We start from the raw sequence: 13,731 nt of genomic DNA on the forward strand, positions 1-13,731 counted from the left end.
ACTTGGTTTATCATCTCTTCTCTACCACACGCAAAGCATTAGACACCCAGATGATTCTTGGGGGAGCAAGGTCCTGTTCCCAGCTGACCTGCTCACAAACAGTGAAGTGGGGCTTCATGTACAAGTCCCCTAGTTGTTTTAAATTGATTTTAGAGAAGGAAGGGAATGAGGGAGGAAAAGAGAGAGAGAAACACCCGTTTGTTGTTCCACTTATTCATGCATTCATTGGTTGCTTCTTGTATGTATCCTGACCAGAGATTGAACCTGCAACCTTGGTGTACCAGGACAATGCTAACCAACTGAGCAACCTGGCCAGGGCAAAGTGTCTGTTTTGAAGAGGGCGAGGGCCTTTCAAGGCATGGGTACGGGTCCTAGGAGAGGCACGGTCGGAGGAGGATAGAGAGGAGGGGCAGGGTATGGCAGGATGAGTGTTGAGGGCCAGAAGGGAAATGGGAGGTGGATGTGGGGGAAGCCCTGTGCCTGACCAGGTGACACCACTCAGCTCACCTGCTCCCAAATCATCTTGTCTCAAAGCCAAGGGCCTTTCCCTGCTGGCTGACTCCAGGTGTAGTTCAGGGGCAACCTCCTTGGGGCCCCTCCCTGACAGGCCAGGCCCCAGGCCTAGAGGAGCACTGAGCTCTACATGTGCTGACACTCCTAGGGCCAGGCAGAGGGCAGAGCTGGCTCCATGCTTCAGGAAGCTCAGTCACGCCCTGGGGCCAGCGGAATAACAGCCCCCAAAGACATTCCGTTTTCAGTCCCTGTACCTGTGAATGTGTCAACTCATGACATAGAGGGACTCTGAAAGTAGGAATAAGTCAAGGACCCTGAAATATAGATGGCTCTGGATTCCCTGGGGGCCCTGTGTCATCACGAGGTCCTCATAAGAGGAAAGCAGGAGGGTCCAAGTCAGAGAGATGGAAGAGGTGGCACTGCTGGCTGTGAAGTCAGAGGAAGGGGCCATAAGGCAGGGATGTGGTGCCACTAGAAGCTGAACAAGGCCAGAAAAGGTTCTCCCTGGAGGCTTGGGAAGGACTAGCCCTCCCCACACCTGGGTTTAGCCCCATGAGGCCCATTTTGGATTTCTGGCCTCCAGAATTGTCACAGAATAAATGTCTAATAAATTCCCTAAATCAGTGGTAATTTGTTACAGCCCCCGTGGAGGCTCATATGGGCACTAACTGGGGTACATCCCATAGTTCTCATTTTGCAGATGAGCAAAGAGGAGGTGAGCCCAACCAGGCCCGGAAGAGAGAAACCTGGCTTCCTGGCCAGGGTCCCTTGACGGAACGGGACAGGGGCGACGTGTACAGGCGGTAAGAGAGCCCTGGAAGCCTGGACCCGCCAAGGGCCAAGGTGGCCGTTGCGGCCGGAGGTGGCGGGTTCCTCCTTGACCACAGGCCGGGCCGGTGCAGGAATCAGGCTCCGGGAATGTCCTCTTCCAGGATTGAATTTGCTTGTGCTGCTAAAAGCTCGAGCCGATCTGCTGCCGGGCTTGTGACCCGGCGCCTCGGAACCCTCCCCGCCCACTGCAGCCCGACGCCCGCGGCGCCCAGCCGGTTCCCACGCCGTGACCCCCGCCAGGCCAGCCATTCCCGAGGCGCCTCCTCTTCATCCGAGTTGCGGGGCCTGTTGTCCGGCTACCGAGGTGACGGGCGACGAGGGGCGCCAGCGTGGGGCGCCGTGGACTCCAGGGTCTGGGCTACAAGCCCTGGGGACCCTCGGGGGCCGGGCCAGTGCCCCGACTCTGGCACTGGGCCAACTCTGCACCGCCGCGGAAGCGGTTAACCAGGCAACCTGTTTGCGTCAAAGAACATGGCGCCCAGCTCCGGCTCACAGGGGCTGGGAGGCGGGGCCCTGGCGCTGGGCCAATAGAATTCCAGAGACCGAACAAAGCGGCGTGGCCTTGGCCTGCGCTCCAGCCAATGGGATTGTTATTGTCAAGCAGCGCGAGCAGGGCCGCGCCTCTCCCCCTCCGCCCTTTTTAAAAATGTTTTTATGGAGTTTAGTGAGAAAGGGAGGGGGAGGGATAGAGACATAGAAACAAAGATAGGTTGCCTCCTGCACGCCCCGTACTGGGGATGGAGCCCGCAACCCTGGCCTGTGCCCTGACCCGGAATCCAACCAGTGACCTCCTGGTTCATGGGTCGCTGCTCAACCACTGAGTACACTGGGCGGGGCCGCGCCCCTTTTAAAGGGACCGCAAGTATTTTTGCTTTCTGCTTGCCTCCTGGTTCAGGACTAACGCGGGGGCTGCTGGCAGGTTCCGGCTCTCACTGAGCCTCAGTTTCCCCAAGTGTGCACAGCAGGGACGTGGAGACAATGCATTTAGAGCCTGTGGCTTCCCCGAAGGGCCCCCCTCTGCATTTATGCGGTGCCAAAGTGTGCATCTGGATCCTATGCAGCGCCTGCCCCCCGGGGTCACCCATGCCCCCACCCAGAAGGGCACCACGCCCTGCTGCTTTAGGGCCAGCGCGCACCACGGAAGGCCACACAGCAGGTGGGGGCCGGATTTGTCCCTTAGGCCTGAACTACTACGCCACCTTTCTTCCCCTGCGCCAGGAAACATCCCTTGCAAGGACCCTTACTCACCTACAGGGGCAAGGAGGTTGGTTCCACCGGGTCTCAGGTCTCAGTGCCCAGCACTATCCCCACCGGCTTTCTGTCCTGACAGCGGAAAGCAAAGGGGTAATTAATGGTGATGAGGGTCTGGACCCTGTGGATTCCCCGGGACAGTGATCATAGCCACAATGTGCCCCCATGATGGCCTGGCCCTCTTCTCCACCCTGCGTGTCTCAAGCATGGACTGCCTCCCTGGGGTGGCCCTTGGGGAATGGAGATTGCCAAGGCTAGCCTCAGGGAATAAGGGGAAGCAGAGCTCGGATATTTGGGGAGGAGGGGGGCAATTAGCCTGGTAGGGTTCCTGGTTCATAGCAGGCTTTGAGATGTGGACCCAGCTTCCTCCTGGTGACCCTATGTCCTGCCCCTTCATCAACCCCCACCCCCGCACCTTTGGACTCCACTAACTTGGGGTGTCCTGCTTTGATCCTTTTTCCCTTATTCCTTATGTCCGTGATGTAAGACTCTAGCTTTCAGGAACTCTCAGTGTAATTTTGCAACTTTTCTGTAAGTCTAAAACTAGTTCAAAATAAAGTAAAATGAAAGAGAAAGCACGCCACTAGTGTTAAGTAATTTCTAAACATTGTTGTGTGTCCCTGCCCCCTCTGACCCATAAGATGACCATCACAACCCTGCATGCAGCTGGATATGCCTCCGAGGTGCCACAGCCTACAGGTGTTCTAGAAGCAGTCTTCCTGCTTACAGCAGGTGTGCTGGGAAGGGCTGGCTTTGGTCTGGGTGGACTGTGGGCTGTCAGTGGTGTCCACACTCCCCTGGGGCCCAGGGCTAGTGCAAAGCTTGTCCATGTATCCAGGATTCTTTGGGGTTTGTGGAGATACTACTGGGGTGGGCTGTGAAGATGGAGGAAGGTACCACCTGCCAAGGATGTGGCACCTCTAGGAACTGGAAAAGGCAGGAAAAGGATTCTCCCCTGGAACTTCCAGAAAGAACCAGCTCTGCCCATACCTGGATTTTAGCCCTTTGAGGACATCTGGCCTCCAGATGTGAGGTGATAAATGTGTGTGGTTTTAAGCCACCAAGTTTTGATGATTTGTCGCAGCAGCCCTATGAAAGCACCGTGCTACCTCTCTAGGCTGATCCTAAGGGATGAGGGTGCACAGGTCTTCTGTTGCTGCTATGACATAGGGCATGGCTCCTTGGCAGCTTTTGGGGACTGGACTGACATATGAGGATGGTCATTTGACAGAGGGTGAAATGGATCCACCCTCTCTGGGCCTTTCCTACAGGACTCCTAGTGGAATGCTTGTTCTTTTTTGGCCTGGCAGGGTGGTCAGAGCTGAACCAGAGGAACAGGCAGAAAAATATGCTCACACACCTGGGTGAGATGGTGGAGGAAAAACAGAGGGTCCAACAGGTGCAGGGTGTCTGCAGGGACCCAGGGCTTAGGGCCACCTCCCTGAATCATGACTGACCAGGGCTGTGGGGTACCAGCCAGTCTTGGGGGCCATCTGTCACTGAGGTCAAGACCAGGGCCCAGAGAGGGAGAAGGGTCCAGCAACTTTGTCAATCAGTACTGGGGACCTGTGTTCAGGACTCATGGGTGAGCATGCCTACTCCATCTCCACTTTCTAACGAAGTGCTGCAGGGGGCCCAGTGTCACCAGTGTGAAACTCAGGTCAACCCTGGCATCTGATAGAAACTCAGACATGCCCTAGCCAGTTTTGCTCAGTGGTTAGAGCATCAGCACACAGATTGAAGGGTCCCGGGTTCAATTCCAGCCAAGAGCACATACCTCAGTTGTAGGCTCATCCCCGGCCCCAGTTGAGGCACATGCGGGAGGCAACCAATCAATGTGTCTCTCTCACATCGATGTTTCTCTCTCTCTCACTCTCTCTCTCTCTCTCCCCCACTCTCTCTGAAAAGCAATGGAAAAAATATCTTCAGGTGAGGATTTAAAAAAAAAAGAAAGAAAGAAACTCAGATAGATCCCTGAGGCCCAGCAACAGGGCAATGGTGACCCAGCTGGCCTGGATGCAGTGACCAGCCTCCATCTCGTCTGCTTGGGGTGGACATAGCTGTTTCTAGCTGTTTTGCAGTGCATCTGCCTTCCTGGGAGCAGAGTTCCAATCCAGTGGGGAAGGGCAGAGCAGGCAGCTGATTTTGTTTTTCATCCACTGTCTTTGGTTTGGAAAGAAGGGCAGATGGCTCCAGAAATACCTAGGGACACTCCCTTCCCCCATCCCTGCCCCGGTGGTGACTGATGGCAGCATCAGAAGGACAGCAGAAGTGCTGTGTAAACAGAGGCTGCAGAACACAGCTCCTGGCACAAAGGCACGAAACTCTGCACCTGAATGGGTACAGCCAGAGGTGGCAAAGGCCCATCAAATGGGTGACCAGACAAACACAACGAGCCCATCCACACACTGGACTATCATTCAGCCATGAAAAGGAGTGAAGCACTGACGCTCACTACAACGTGGGTGGACCTTGAACACGACGCCCAGTGAGAGAAGCCAGACACCAAAGGCCACACAGTGTGATTCCACTGATGTGAAATGTTCAGAACAGGCAAATCCACAGGGACTGGAAGTGGGTTCATGGTTGTCAGGGGTGGGAGAGAGGATGGGGTGACTACTGATGGGAACAGGGCTTCTTTTAGGATGATAACATTCTGGAACTAGATGGAGGTTGTGATTATACAACACTAAATGCACCAGATGCCACCACATTGTGCACTATAAATGGGTGAATTGTGCAGCTTGTTAATGCTATCTCAATAAAAATGTTTAATGAATGAGCCCAGCACAGTGGAGGCTCTCGATTGTATGTGGTGCCAGCAGAGCTTGATGGTGCCATTGGGGCACAAGGGGAGCCTGCTGTCCTATTGACCAAGACTGGACACAAAGCAAATAGCCATACACTACAGCACCTGGCACATTTCCTGGCCTGGATAGGTTATGAAGTAGAGAATTTGTGTGTGAACAAAAGAAGGGAACCAGTGGGGATCCCCGAGAGCCTGCAATATGTAGACCATTAGCTGCACGCCAAGACTGTGTGCGCTGAGACTGCACTTTTGAGAAGGATCGACACTGTGAAACAAGGCATTTAAGGAACACCTGCTTCTCACTTGCAAGAAATCTCAGGAGAATGAACTGTGCCTTAGAGAGAACATGTGCTCAAAGGTAGCCCAAACTCTGCCCAGTGGCAGACTGGAAAGGCACCAACACCCTGCACCAGGAATGTACACAGAGCCTTTGCACCTGGTGACATGTCTGACATCTGTGTTTGTCATACTGGAGGAGCTCCAGTGGGTTGGTCTAGGGATGCTGCTCAGTACCCCACAGTGCTGAGGACAGCCCCACAGAAAACAATCTGGCCCCAGTGTCAGCAGTGCCAAGGTGGGGAACTGGTCTAGAGAGACTTTCTTGAAATAGAGCAGGAAGGATCATCAAGAATGTTCCAGCAGCCGGGCCTGCGTGGCTCAGCAGTTGAGCATTGACCTATGATCCAGGAGATCGCAGTTTGATTCCCGGTCAGGGCACATCCCCGGGTTGCGGGCTTGACCCCCAGTAGGGGGCATGCAGGAGGCAGCCGATCAATGACTCTGTCATCATTGATGTTTCTATTTCTCTCTCCCTATTCCTTCCTCTCTCTGAAATCAATAAAGACGTATTAAAAAGAAAAGAAAAGAAAAGAATGTTCTAGCAGCACTGTCTCTAGAGGTCAACAACTCCAACCACCTTTATGTCTTTAAATAGCCACCTGATTGGTGTTTCTGTCCTGTAATGGAGCTGAACCTGTGACTCAGGGAGTGTCACTTCCACTTAGTGAGAAAAAGCTGGACATCTCTCAGGTAGCCGGGGTCACCCGCCTCCTAGTGGTCATGTCCTTCTGTGGTCCCCTCCCCTGACTCGCTTCTGACCAATGAGTGGGGCAATAGTCAGCTTGTGATGCCCTTCTGGCCCGCTTCTCTTGCTGGCTCTGATGAATCACGTGGCCGCGTCGGGGTGGCCCACATAGCAGCCAGCAAGAAACTGAGACCCTCAGTCTTGCACCTGTAGGGAGCTGTACTGCCAACAACTGCAAGGGCTTGGACGTGGATCTGTCCCCAGTTGAGCCTCTGGGTGAGACCCCAGCCTTGCTAACACCTTTACTGCAGCCTGAACAGGGGGTTTCTGAGCCACAGAAACTGTGAGATAATAAACATGTGTTGTCTATTTATTTATTTTTATTAATTTATTATGTAAAGCGGGTTTTATTTACAGGGGAGCAGGACTCTAATGGAACCAGCCAAACCCCATGTTGTAATCTGACTCCTCCTCCTTCTGGCTTTTCTTCCCTGCAGCAGCTGGGGCGCAGCCAGCAGCAGGAGCTGCGGACCCTGGGGTGGCAGAGCCGGCCACAGCCCTGCCAGCAGGATCTCTGGCCAGCTTCCCAATATCTTGGGTGATGACATCTTTGACGTTTTTTCTATTCAGCTCACTGATGACATTGTGGAGCCGGTTGTTGTCTCCTCGATGCCCATGATATCCAGGATCTTCTTGATGTTTTTGGTGCTGGGTGAGGCATTGCCCCTGAGGGTGGCCAGCAGGTAGAAAGAAACTTAGCCCACCTCGGTGGCAGTGGCCAGTGTGTTGTCTTAAGTGGCTTTGTCTGTGGTCATTTGTTATATAGCAGTAGCCCACGAATACAGCTACTTCCTGATTCATAACTAATTAATAGTTAATACAGTTTCTCTTAAAGACACAGATGTGCAATCCCCATATTACACACAGGAAGCTGATGTTTAGAGTTTACATTTCTTGTTAGGTGTTCTGACCCTACAGCCAGAACTCTTCCCTTGAACTCTGTCTGGGCTGTTTTCTCTCTCCAGAGGGGTTCAGGAGAAGGCTATGAACTTTTCCATGGCCAAGAGTTACTTAACCCTGGCTATTAATTTCTAGTTTTCCTGCATTCTGCCTAGAGGCAATGGCCTGTACAATGTCTGGTTTTATGTTTTTTTGGAATTTGACACTTTTCATAGAGTAAAATATACAATCAATTAAAAAAGAAAGTCAATTTTCACAAGTGTTTTTATGATATTCTGGCAGAAAAAGAGGTTCTCTAGTTGTTAGGAAATTTTAAAAATAGCCAGTAAATATTAAATTAATATTTAATATATACAAAAGTTATATGATATAAACATACTAATAAATCTATGTGTAATGTTATAATTAATGTATCAGTAAACTTAGATATTAATATATCAGTATATTAATATATATGGTTAGCCTGCCAGAAAAGTAACTTTAAATGTTTATGAAATCATTTTACTATGTTTTCCTTGGGTTGGTAGCTCATTAATGTATTTCAGTAATATGGTTTTCTATTTCTCCCACAGATATATTAATCATGAAACTTGACCAACATAATTAACCTTGCAATTCCTGCTTTCTCATGGTTTGCTTGGCATTTGACATAACTTTGCCTGATCGAATTTGAACTCTTTATGCCTTTTTCATAACAGCTTTGTCAGGATATAATGCACATACTGTATAAGATTCTCCCAATGGAAGTGCACAACTCGGGGATTTTAGAGTTGTGCAACCATTGCCACCATCCATGTCTGTCAGAAAAGAATAAAGTGTTAAGATTTTGGGTTTTCTCCCTCATGAGCTCCTCACATTTTAAGCAGAGAATCAACCACTATCTCTGTATCAGGGTTGGCCAATTTTTTTCAGTAAAGGTCGGATAGTGGATATTTTCAGCTCTGAGGGGTGGGGCCTCTCACAGCTGCTCAGCTCTGCCTTATAGAGCAAGCTCCCTAGATGATATGCAAATGAGTGAGCAGGGCCATGTGCCAATAGAACTTTATTGACAAAAGCAGGCTGTAGGCTGCCTTAGGCAACCCTGACCCATGACTGCTGCATTTGATTTTCTGTGAGCCAGTCTTGTGTGATGCTTTAAAATATTCATCATTACTGTTTTCTGGGCTTCCTATCTTTTGTAGGTGCTGTTTTCCTATCTTTGTTCCTCCAGTTAATCTAAAAGGATACAAACTGTTTGACATTTTACTAGTGGTTAAATATATATTTAACCTATTGAACTTAATTTTGCCAATTATCATCTGTGAATGGTATCTACTAATCTTAGTGATAAAAGGTGAACATATTCAATTAATGTCATTTGCAGTTGTGAGCCTCAGCCTAGAAAATGCAGGAGAATCAACTTAAAATTCAGAAAAGAAGCCAGTTACAAAATCCATGGTGAAATCAAGAAATTTTCTATATGTTCCAGACATAGCCATCCAGAAACTACAATGGAAAAAAGGCATCATGGTTGCATAGTAGCAACCAAAACCAACTAAGAAGTAACTTTAGAAGGAACATGCAGCCCTGGCCAAGTAGCTCAATTGGTTAGAGCATCGTCCCCATACACCAAGGTTGTGGGTTTGATCCCTCTATAAGGGCACATATAAGAATCAACCAATAAATGCAGCAATAGCTAGAACAACAAATCTCTCTCTCTCTGAAATCAATAAATAAAAATTAAAAAAAAGAAAAAGAAACATGCAGATGTGAAATGTCCAGACCAGGCAAGTCTTTAGAGATAGGAAGTGGGTTCCTGGTTGTCAGGAGCTGGGGAGGGGGTGGGGAGTGACTGCTGATAAAGACAGGGTTTCTTTTTGGGGTAATGAGGTGTTCTAGAATTTTTTAAAAATTGATTTCAGAGAGAGGAGGGGAGAGGGAGAGACGGGTAGAAACATCAATGATGAGAGTCATGGATCAGCTGCTTCCTGCACGCCTCCCACTGGGGATCCAGCCGGAAACCCGGGATGTGCCCTGACTGGGAATTGAACCATGACCTCCTGGGTCATAGGTTGATGCTCAGCCGCTGAGCCACGCTGGCCGGGTGAGATGCTCTAAAATTTGATGGTGATGGTTGCACAACTCTGGGAATGTACTAAAATGTACTCAATTGTTCACTTTATTTATTTATTTATTTATTTATTTATTTATTTTACTCTGCAAACATTTTAATGATTATTATTGACCATACATTTTGGAAATTTTGTACTTCAAACTCCAACAAGTTAAATAAATGTTTATAATATACAAAGAAAATACAACCAAAAGTAAAACTCACTTTAAGTGTGCCTAGCATCTAGACCAGTTTTTTGTTTGTTTGTTTTTTCCCCTTGATATATCTTCATTTTTGAACTGCACAGACACACTTAAGAATTTGATTTTTATAGTATGGCAATTGTTCACTTTAAAATGGTGAGTTTTATGGTATGTGACTTACAGCTCAATGTAAAAAAAGTATATGAGCAAGGAAAAGAAAGCTAAACAAAATGTGCAGAACCCTGCGGGATGGAGATTACAAAGGGACATGCATGGCTGGAACAACGCAGAGGCACATGAGGCTCCTGGGGATCAATCTATGTCCCAGAATGACAACCTGGGCCCACATTATTTTCTAAATTTACTATTTTCGCCAAAATCCCAGAGGTAATTTTTTAAAAACTTAAAGTAATTCTGAAGTTCACCTGAACTATGAACGAAATGCTATTCTAAGACTAATAATACTATTATTAGCCTATGCATAATATTACTATGCTAAGTATTCAGAATAGATGAGAAAATATAAAAACAACAATAGTAAGAAACTTATATTGACAGATATTAAAATTACTCTAACTCTGTAAGGTACATTAAAACTGGAGGTGGGCCCTGGCCGGTGTGGCTCAATTGGCTGAATGTCATCGGTGCACCAAAAGTTCACAGGTTCCATTCCCAGCCAGGGCACATGCCCAGGTTGTGGGTTCTGTCCCCAGTCACGGTGCGTACAAGAGGCTACTGATGGATATTTCTCTCTACATTGATCTTTCTCTCTCTCTTCCTCCGCCTTCCTCTTTCTCTCTAAAAATGAATGAAAACATTTTTTTTTTTTAATCCAAAACTGCCAGGGGGATAGGCAAATGCCTACAAAACCCAGAAACAGAACCCTGTGTAAATAAGTAGCCTTCTGATCTGTGCAGAAGCATCGTATGATGCTGGAATGGGGGTTTACTTGTTATTGAACAAATAAAGATTTCCGTAGAGTCTTACCTCACACTAGTCATGAAAATTAAACTCTCTAGTAATTTACCTAGTGTTTAATAGAAAGAGAAAGCAAGCCATGGAGAACAAGAACACAGAGGAGAGAATTTACATAAAAACCTTCCGCAGTCCAAGTTATAAGTTTATCATGACGGGTGGATACTATCAAGGAAAAGATTGACTAAAAATGTGAAAGTTGGAAGAAAAAAAAAAGTATGTCAAAGTGATCGTAAACAATGTTGAAGACAAACCAAAAGCCATGAGAGATATGTGTAACATATAATAAATTATATATAGTATATAGAAAAGCTCTTATAAACAAGTATATAAAGACATTTATAAGCCCATATGTAAAGAATTTTGATAAACCAATAAAAGACCACTCCCCAATGAGAAAATACAAAGGATGTGAATTGGCAATATAAATGGTCAACAATGCGTTACTACAGTGAGGATTTATCCTATCAAAAATTGATAAATGACACAAGGCCTAATATCCCCAGTGTTGGGAGGAGGAGGTAGGGAAATAGAAACCTGAAAGATGTCCATGGAGGTGTTAATTGGTACCTCCTAGCTGCAGGGTCCTGTACGACCCATCAAAAACATCCTCCAGCCCTGGCTGGTTTGGCTCAGTGGTTAGAGTGTCGGCCAGAGGACCGAAGGGTCGTGGGTTTGATTCCTGGTCAAGGGCACATACCTCAGTTGCAGGCTCCCTGCCCTAGTCCAGGCAAGTGTGGGAGGCAACAAATTGAAGTATCTCTCTCACATTGTTGTTTCTCTCTCCCCCCTCCTCCCTGACTTCTATTCTCTTTGGAAATGATGGAGAAAATGCCCTGGAGGTGAGGAATAAAAACAAAGAAACAAACAACAAAAGAACACCCTCCAAGGTAAATCCCTCTGATGCCAATGCCTATATTGGCAGTTCACCTATGGCGATAATTAGGGATATTTATAAAGATTTGACTAGAGGAATATGTATTGTAGCTATAAGATAATGGCTACAATTAGGAGGGGATTTGTGCCCTGGCTGGTGTGCTAAGTGGTTAGAGCATTGGCCCCCACACCGAAGGGTTGCGGGTTCAATTTCTGGTCAAGGGCACATACCTGGGTTTCAGGTTCACTCCCCGCCCCTGGTCAGGGCCTGTGTGGGAGGCAACCATCACATCGATGTTTCTCTCTCTCTCTCCTCTTCCCGCCCCTCCATTCTTTCTCCGAAAAAGCAATGGAAAAGAAATATCCTCAGGTGAGGAATAACCAAAAAACAACAACACCAGAGGGGATTCATTAAGCTATGGGGCACCCATAAAATGCATGGTTCTCAGCAGAGAGGCAAGTATGCATATGTCTACCTGGGCTTCTCCAAATTGCCCAACCTTCCACATTGCTGACTCCCCCATGTCACTCACGCTTGTCTTCCTTTCGATGACACCATGCTCCCTCTTGGAAGTCAAGATGAGGACCAGTCATCAAATTTCGGGACTTAACCATCAGTCTTTATGATCTGGCAAAGATCCAAACAGTCTCTATCTTGACTTTCATTCTGACTCAGGAACTGCTTTTAGAAGCATTGCTGAGGGATAAAAGCCTCCTGCCATGGTGGAAATGGGCAACTATCAAGATCCTACTGACAGGGGCTACTAGGAAGGGAAGAGCTGAGGAATAATCTTTAATTAGAATTTAAACAGGCACATGCAGCTAGTGGCTGCCTTATTGGACAGCATGGGTCTAGGACAACGCCTGCCCTGGTGGGGAAACTTTCAGTAACAGGGGGCTCCTGATTGTCTAGGATGGTCCCACTGAATTCTTGAGTTTCTGGAAGAACATCTCTTGGATACATCAGAGGCTGTCCTCTGCCTTCTTCTGCCATTCTTTGTCCCATCTGTTGGGATGATACAAATCCACAGTCACTCCTAAATGACAGCTCCTTGGGCACTGGCCAGGAGGGAACATGGCCAGCTAGTCTTGTCCAAGCTGAACACTGCTGGTTCCTTCTACCACTACCAGTCTGACTAGATTCCAAGGTACTAGTACCTGCCCCCCATTACCTCTCCTGGTAAGACAAGTTTTGGGATGAACTGTCCTGTTGGGATGAGTGACTCTAAGGGAGGAGTCTTTCAGAAGCTCACCTCTAGTTCTTGTGTTCCTGGAGCCAAAGTTAATGGGCTCCAGGGCATTCTGTGTGCAAAGCATTTCTTTCTAAAGGGTGTTGACTTTCCTATGGTTGCTGTAACCAATGACCACAAATTCAGTGGCTTAAATAATATGTTTATTCCCTTAAAGTTCTGGGGTTGGGAGTCGGACATGGTCACATGGGGTTAAACCCAGGTGTGCACAGGGCTGGTCCTACTGGAGGCTCTAGGGAGAATGGCCTTCTCCAGCTTATGGAGGCGCCACATGCTGGCTCATGGCCCCTGCTCCATCCTCACAGCCGGCAGCAGCCTCTTCCACCTCTGACACTCACCCTCCTGCCTCCTCTTATGAGGAGAGGACCCTGTGAGGACATTGCCCCACTCCACCCTTGGGGAATCCAGGGTCATCCCCATCTCAGGGGCATTAGCTCAATCCTATCTGCAAAGTCTCTTTACCACGTGGGGTGACATGTACACAGGTCCCTGCACTAGGATGGGGAAATCTTTGTGGGCCATTATTCCAAATAACAATTATAGCTCCCAAATTCTTAAACTGGTCCTGGAAATTGTTGCGGTACACTTGCAAATAAAAGGGTAAGGAGACAATGGCTTCTTTAGAAGGTATTTCCAAATAACATGGAATTCACTTTGAAGAGAAACATCTCCCTTCACACACACGCCCTCTGGGGGCCGGAAGGCACACTAGGCTCACAGGTTCCTTATCAGTCTACCCTATGGCTCCGAGTGGCCCTTGGTGTCCACTAGGTGCCTCTTCCCCATCTGCTCCCAGCCAGGAGCATGGCCTGCAAGCCCCCTTGCAAAAGACCAAATCCTGTTGGTCCTGGAACTGTGACATTTTACATTTGAAAGGGGCCCCTGAGAGAAAGATGTCTGCTCCCATTTTTCACATGAGAGAAAAGTTTGAGTGTCATTTTGTCTTG

General features: G+C 48.1%; 1 pseudogene; it reads right to left on the reverse strand.

The window, feature by feature from the left end:
- Positions 1-6,857: 6,857 nt before the first annotated feature.
- Positions 6,858-13,306, reverse strand: LOC107534543 (large ribosomal subunit protein P2 pseudogene; annotated as a pseudogene).
- Positions 13,307-13,731: the final 425 nt, after the last annotated feature.

Source organism: Miniopterus natalensis, chromosome 4, assembly GCF_054644295.1.
Source record: "Miniopterus natalensis isolate mMinNat1 chromosome 4, mMinNat1.hap1, whole genome shotgun sequence".
NCBI classification, from domain to species: domain Eukaryota; kingdom Metazoa; phylum Chordata; class Mammalia; order Chiroptera; family Miniopteridae; genus Miniopterus; species Miniopterus natalensis.